Source organism: Pristis pectinata, chromosome 4 (genome assembly GCF_009764475.1).
Source record: "Pristis pectinata isolate sPriPec2 chromosome 4, sPriPec2.1.pri, whole genome shotgun sequence".
NCBI classification, from domain to species: domain Eukaryota; kingdom Metazoa; phylum Chordata; class Chondrichthyes; order Rhinopristiformes; family Pristidae; genus Pristis; species Pristis pectinata.
In genome coordinates, this window is record NC_067408.1 from 24,960,323 (window position 1) to 24,967,896 (window position 7,574).

The window sequence follows — 7,574 nt, forward strand, 5'->3', positions numbered from 1 at the left end:
TGTTCCCTTTCCCATACCCTTCTCCCTACCCCTCCAGCCCCCCATCACTCATTTTCATCCCCTTCCCTTCCACCTACTACCCACACATTTTACCCACCAGATCCCCTCTCCCATCTGGTTCCATCTGCCCTTCATCTCTCCCTTAATGGTTCCTATTGTCAGCTTCCTTACTTCTCAGTCACCAGCACTGATAACCTTGGTATCCCCACTTGTTTTCCTCCAGCAGCTGTCTCCACCTTTACCCTCCCTTCCCTCACCTGACTCCATCTGCCCATCATCCTTCCCCCATCCTCAGTCCACCTATCACCCACTGGCCCCTGTCTCACCCCTCCCCCTCTCCTCTTTATACTGACTATCTTCCTTTTCCACTCATAATACAGAGTCTCGACTTGGACTTGAGATATCAACCTATCCTCCACCCCCCCCCCCCCGCCCCCCCCCACACCCGGTTCCGATGCTGGTGGACCCGCCGAGTCCCTCCAGCAGTTTGTTTTTGTCGGATATGTTTATGCCTTTCACTCACAATCTACTCCCCCTTCCCAGATCAATTATCCCACCAGCCAATTCTATGCAGAAGCTGCACAATGTTCCACCATACAAAGCCATTGAACCTTTCTCATCATCTATTTTCTGCACAGGCGAGATAACAGCAAAAAAATACTGGAGTGAAATTTAGTGGCAAAGAAAAACATAATGAGTTACAAAGATGAAAAAAGATGCTGTTCACAGTTTCCAGCATGGTCAGTGCCAAGTCATGCTAATCTCACTATAATTTCATCGAGAATGTTATTCTGGCATTCTAAAAAGAATGATGATTTGTTTCTTCCAATGTGGAAGAAGCTTGGTTTTCAATTTAATGGAATAGTAGCTCTGATTCCCAAATCAAGTTGGATCTGTACATAGCTTCCCTCAAATAATCTAACAGGCAGGCACCATACATTTTTATGACCAAGTCCCACCCTCTGTTGAATCTGTGCTGTAGTGTAGTTCCAGAGAAATCATTGAAAGAAAAAATTCACAGACATTGGAACGTCTAGAGTCAACATGGAGTAAAACACCCTCCTGTGTAAGTGTTAAACATCCTAGAAAGAAAAGAATTCAGGGAGAAATAATAGTAAGATCCTCAGAATATCTAGTGAAGTCTTTCCCATACATTTAATCAGCAAAATACTTAATTTTATACTCCTGAAATGAATTCAATCTACAAAATCTCAGGTTAGAAGCATTATTAAAATCTTAAAAAATTTTTTTGAATCCCTTCAACAGTAAAACTGAAATATGTAAATCACCAAAAGAACATTATTTCTTAAAGTGTTGACAAAGGGATCCATTTTAATCCAGTTTACCAGTGGAAAAACCCATGGGATTGGGTGGAACACCAATTTACACCAAGTCCCCTATTACTCACCAGTGACTTAATGCAGTGGAAAATTCTGGTACATCTAGTTAAAATCAGAGTTATAGCCTGCTTCTCGATGGGTGCATTAGTTTAAAATGCCCTTCAGAGTTCCAAATGATGCATTGGATTACTTCCCTAAAACCTTTTATTTCTGGACATGGTTTCTGATTTAATGCAGGTCTCCGCTCTATTTATTTGTCTGGATCTTGTGGTGTATTATAGCTACAGAGATCATGGCTAAAGTAGAATTTGCCAAGAAGTGAAATCCATCTTCCACCCTAGACTTGCACCAGCTTAGTACTGTTAGTTCATATAATTTAACCAGACAATTACATAAATGTTATAAGACAGTTTATTCTATTTGTACCTTCCAACCCCTTCACTTCTAGTTGATGGCCATTTGATGGGAGCTCAGGAAAATGGAGATCTCCCTTCCCTGTCTTTGTGGTTTTTGGCTTTTTTTTGCTTCCAATTAGTTCTTGATCTGTTTGTACAGGTTGCTCACCAAGATCAGCGTCCTCATCCTGAGTATGAAGTAAGGAAAAGACACATTGTTAGTGGTGAGATCCACTATGAATTACAAATAGCAAGAAACCCAATACTTTCCCACTATGTAGAAGCAAAACACAAAACCTTTACTTTAAAAGTGACTCCACCATGTGATACAAGTTCATGAAGATAAAAATAAACTGCAGATGTTGGAAATCTAGAACAAAAATAGAAAATGCGGGAAATACTGAGCAGGTCAGCCTCATCTGCGGGAACAGGACTTTCTCTTGTAATCACAGGCTATGCAACACTTGTCCTTTCACCTCTTCCCTTCCCACCATCTAAGGACCCAAGCAGTCTTTCCAGGTGAAGCAGCGATTCATTTGCACTTCTTCCCCTCTAATGTACTGCAATATCGTTGCCTCTACACTGGAGAGACCAAACACAGACTGTGTCCAGTCATCAGGCCTCTGATGCCTGTCACTTTAATTCCCCTTCCCACTCCCACTCTGGCCTACTGGTCTGTGGCCCCCCACATTGTCACACTGAGACCCTATGTAAGTTTAAGGAACAACACCTCACCTTTTGTCTGGGCATGTTGCAGCCTTCTGGACCCAATATTGAACTCTACAACTTCAGGTAACTTGATTTCACAGTCTGGATCAGCCATCCATCTGTGATATTAGCTCAGCTTGTTTTTATTTCTCTCTGGGAGTGGAGGACCTGTCCAGCCACACCTGCTGGACTTGTCCTCCTGCTCTGCATTTTGCAACTCCCACATTCTAAGTTCTTTTGTCTTTGTTCTCACTATCTAACTGCTCCTATTCTCTCATTAACCAGATAACCTTGTTTACAGTTTATCCCTATGGTCACTTTGGTTTTAACCTATCAGACATCCCCCTCCCCCACATTCCCTGCAGCTTTACAAGCTTCTTTTGTCTCCTTTTCACTTCTGTTTATCTTCCCACAGATGTGGCATAACCAGCTGAGTTATTTCCAGCATTTTCTGTTTTTGTTATAACATGATACAAGCTCCTTCTTCCAACTTCTTCCTATTCCATTCTATTCATGACCAAGGCAATAGGTTCTTGATAAAGGGTCTCAGACCTGAAACATTAGCTCTGTTTCTCTTTCCACAGATGCTGAAATGCTCAGTGCTTCCAGCATGTTCTGTTTTTATGATAAAGGTTTCCTGGCAACCAGTTTCCAGGCCCCAACTAATGCTATGCAGAAGCTGACCACTAGAGGTAGATATTTTCCCATCCTCCCTCTAGGAAAAAACATTGAGTTGAAATTCAGTCACTTAGCAAATTCTTTAATGGCACTGGGTGGTGAAGTTACTGTTTGTGCAATGCTCCATTGATGATGCACTGCAACAATGTGCCATGTAGATGTAACCAGGAATGAGGGCCCGGAAAGAAAATCAGAAAAGATCATGACTAAAACTTTTTAAAGTACCCTCACCACATGGATTGGGCAAGGTTGTCTTATGAGGAATGGATGGACAGGTTAGGCTTGTATTCCCTGTAGTTGGGAAGAGTGAAATGGGACTTGATTGAAATATATAAGATCCTGAGTGGTCTTAACAGAATTGATGTTCAGAGGATGCTTCTTCCCGTAGAAAAATCTAGAACTGGGAGTAACTGTGTAAAAATAAGGATTGTCCACTCATGGCAGCGATGAGGTGAAACCTTTTCTCTCGTTCGTGAGTTTTTGCTCTCTTCTTTGAAGAGCAGCAGAAAGAGAGGTCTTTGAATATTTTTAAGGTAGAGGTGGATAGATTCTTGATAAGCAAGAGGGTTAAGGGTGAGTAGGGGGATACAGGAATGCAGAGTTGAATTTAGAATCAAATTATCCATGATCTGTTGAATGATGTAGCAGGCTTGAGGGGCCTAAATCATATGTACTAGCAGGCAGGCACGTTAGTGTAGCAGTTAGCATAACACTATTGCAGCACCAGTGACCCGGGTTCAATTCCGGCTACTGTCTGTAAGAAGTTTGTATGTTCTCCCCGTGTCTGCATGGGTTTCCTTTGGGTTGGCGCCGGAAGCCTGGCGACACTTGCGGGCTGCCCTCAGAACACTCTATGCAAAAGATGCATTTCACTGTGTGTTTCGATGTACATGTGACTAATAAAGATATCTTACCTTACCTTATCTTATAAGATTGGCAGAGGATTAACTTGGAGGAAAGGTCAATACATTCTACAGGTTTGGACTTAGCTGCCGGTTCACAGATATGGTTCTGATTTAGTGAGGTGAAGGTTGCAGTATTTTTAGTTAAAGGGTACTTTAAAATAATTCTGCTAGGGCCTCAGCACAAGTAGGAGAGGGTGCCAAGGCAAGCCCTAGTTTAAGGAGGCTGAAAGAGGAGGAGGACTCCAATCCACGTTCATATGTGTGAGGAGCAATGTATCTTGAGGCAAACTTTAGCAGAGCAAGTGGCCTAAAGTGATTTGTCACCTGCTCTAGGCAGAGCTCCATGCAACCTGGAGTTCAATGTCACAGTAGCCCTTAACGTTGTCTCAATATAAGTGGTAGATGATATATACTGTAGTTTGCAGCCCACTACTTCATTTGAGATGTGACAGGACTCTCCATTCAAATCTATCTTTCTTATTGAGTAGAGAATAACAAGCAAACCAACCTTCCAGGTGTGCCTTGATTACAAGCTTCCTGAAAGTTCAGGGAGTCCTGGACTGTACACCCTGTGCTGCTGGGAGCTGTGACCCTAAGCTGTTCATCTATTAACACAATTATCACTCCCTGAATGTGCAAAAGGTTTGTGACCATGACCAGAAGATGCTTTCAGTTGAGAATTTTGGATGATTCATTCATTTAGGACTGAGCTCAGCCTGTTTTAACCACTGCACAGACTGAATGGAAGCCTCTTGGAGCACACAGGGCTACCTCCTTTATCTTTGGTTTTTAATTCCTGTGTAGGCCTCTGGAAGTGCCAGACAGCACAATTATAATGTTCATAGCTGCTGATAATGTTGTGGAGACTGCCACTGGGGTTGTCAAAATGAGATTTAAATTGCTAGACTCATCATTGGTGGCCCAGAAGGTCTTTGCCTACCATCCTTAAGGAGAAGCAGAAGAACAAAAAAACAAGGTATTGGTATTTATTATTGTCATATGTACCGATGTACAGTGAAAAGCTTGTCTTGCATACTGTTCATACAGATCAATTCATTACACAGTGCATTGAGGTAGTACAAGGTAAAACAATAACAGAATGCAGAATAAAGTGTAACAGCTACAGAGAAAGTGCAGTGCAGGTGGACAATAAGGTGCAAGCTCATAACAAGGTAGATTGTGAGGTCAAGAGTCCATCTTATCGTACTAGCGAACCATCCAATTGCTTTATAACAGCGGGGTAGAAGCTGTCCTTGAGCCTGGTGGTACGTGCTTTCAGGCTTTTGTATCTTCTGCCTGATGGGAGGGGGGAGAAGAGAGAATGTCTGGGGTGGGTGGGGTCTTTGATTATGCTGGCTGTTTTACTGAGGCAGTGAGAAGACTAGACAGAGCAAGACGAGGCAGACAAGAAAAAAAGAGGCTCTCTCTGACATGCTGCCAGGGTATGCCAAATTGATTTGTGGTTCACGTGGGAAACCTCACTCCAGAGAATAAGATCTCAAAAAAAGGGCAATCTGTGCTTCAATGTATCAAGAGTTGGGAACATTCCATTGTGCCACACAAGTACTTGTCAATGACCATCTCCAACAAAAGAATGTCCAATCATTTCTCTTTGGCATTCAATAGCATTACTGCTGCCAACATCTCGCTAGCAAACTCCTGGGGTTCACCACCGACCAGAATCAGACCTGGAGCCTGTTACATACCTATCTGGCTACAAGAAAACATTAGACTTCATATTCTGTAGCAGGGAGTTCAAACATAATTTTGCAAAGAGTTTCAACCATTTACAAGACAAATCAGGATTGCTGAAGAATGTACGGTATTCACTTCAAAAAACACAGCTCTCTAGACAACTAAAAGTCTTAACTGATTCAGCATGAAGCATCCTGCTATACAGCCAACCCCATTGCTCACCCTGAACATTCACTGTAGACCATATCGATTCAATGCCTGTAGTATGTCCCATTCACAAAATAGAATTTGTCAACACATCCTGCTCAGCACAAGAAATATCCTTTGATCTCTATCATATAGATGGGCAAGGACAACAATCTTTTGGGTATCTAACACCTACTAGTGGACTTCAAGTCTGTGAGACTCTTGAAATTGCTCCTCTTTATTGTGTGCTAATTCAAAAACAGTTTGATTGGCCCTACTTATACTCAAAAATCATTGCATTAAATATATGGACAAGATACTTTTGGGATTGGCACAGGTCCTCCATGCAACATTTTAGTGCATGGTTTCCAGCATGACAGATTTTTTTCCTAGGTTGCAGCTCAGCATTTTAGTGTAACAATGCAGCTGAAAACAGGAACTCAGCAACACAGATTTTTTATGTGAATTTGTGTCCAAGTAGCCTGTCATGTTCAGCCAATACAAAGTATGCGATCATGCCATCAACGTTTTGTATTACACAATTAATAGATTATATACTTAAAAATTTATTAGGTATTGAATGTTGAGAACCATAAATACTTCAGTGAGTAAATATAGCACATGATATGATATTGAAACCCACACACCAAAAAGGTCCTAGGTTTGACCATGGAATATTTTGATTGCACATTTGTAGGTTACTTGTGAAATGCAACTAGTCAGGGATGAATAATACTGATATTAGGGTACAGTCAGGAGAATATAGTTTTCATTTACTTATCTTTGGAGGTCAGGGTAAAAATTCAGATATTTTGTTCTTCCTGGTTTAGTTGTCAAATAAACTTTGAAATGATCTTTTTTATTGTACATGCTCATTGTTAATGCAAGAGTTTCATAAGAAGTACTGCCAAATTAATTGGTTAAACTTGTAATTAGCAATTACACACAAATTTCTCTATGTTCTTAGTAAAGAATTAGAGTTGATTAATAATTGTATATGTTCATATAATATTCAGCTGTAACACATCTATACTTACATTTATTTACTTATTTACTTTTTGGCCAACATTTATTGCCTATCCTTAATTGCCTTTGAGAGGTGGCAGTAAGTCACCTTCTTGATCTGCCTTCTTGAACAACTGGAGTCCTTCTCGTGAAGGACTCCTTCCGTAATGTTCTTGGACAGGGGGGTTCCAGGAACTAGACCCTGAAATAAAGAAGGACCAGCAATATATATCCAGATGAGTACTTAGTAGGGAACCCACAGGAGGTTTTGTTCCCATACACCTGCTGCCCTTGCCCTTCTTGATAGTCAAGATTGCAGGTTTTGGCAATGCGTAGCTGAGTAAGTGCAGTGCACTTTGCAGATGCCCATTATCAAAGCAGCTACTAGGTGCCAGTGGTGGAGTGAATGAATGTTTAAGATGGTGGATCAGGTAGTAATCTAGCTGGATACCGTAACCTGGTTCTTCAGGACTTTCTTGAGAATTGGTGGAGCTATATTTATCCAAGGAAAGTGAAGAGTATTCTATCACGCTCCTAATCTGTCTTGTCAATGCTGGATAGGCTTTGGAGTGTCAGGAGGTGAGTCACCTGCTGCAGGATACTCACCCTCTGACCTGTTCTTTTAGTCATGATATTTACATGACCTGTCCAGTTGAGCCTCT